Source organism: Belonocnema kinseyi, chromosome 1, assembly GCF_010883055.1.
Source record: "Belonocnema kinseyi isolate 2016_QV_RU_SX_M_011 chromosome 1, B_treatae_v1, whole genome shotgun sequence".
NCBI lineage: Eukaryota > Metazoa > Arthropoda > Insecta > Hymenoptera > Cynipidae > Belonocnema > Belonocnema kinseyi.
The window spans coordinates 74142965-74143376 of record NC_046657.1 but is presented as its reverse complement, the minus strand read 5'-3'; positions in this window follow the sequence as shown (position 1 = coordinate 74143376).

Genomic DNA, 412 nt, shown 5'->3' with positions numbered 1-412 from the left:
CAATAATTAATAAGTAATTGTAATTCAAGTCTTCTTCAAGTTTAAACAAAAATGTATGATATAAAATTTATCACTGCAGTAATTAATTATTCTTAATTTATTTTTGGTAATTTTAGTGATTTTATTTTAAGTCACATTGTCACAAATAAAGAAAAATTTAATTTTAAAACTCAACAGAGATAACCCCCTTTTCATTAAAATCGAGTTTTCTTATCTGTTACTCTAAAATCTTATTTAACAAATAGGAAAATTCTATTTGAAAATTTCTCAATCATTATTTATTACAAATATTAAATCTGAATATTTATATAATTCAAAGTCAGCGTGCTAAAAGTGACTAATCGGGTTGTCAGCGCGACGCAAGCGCAGTTCAAAAAGTTCCCAAGAATGGGGACACTGCTCCTCCATTTTA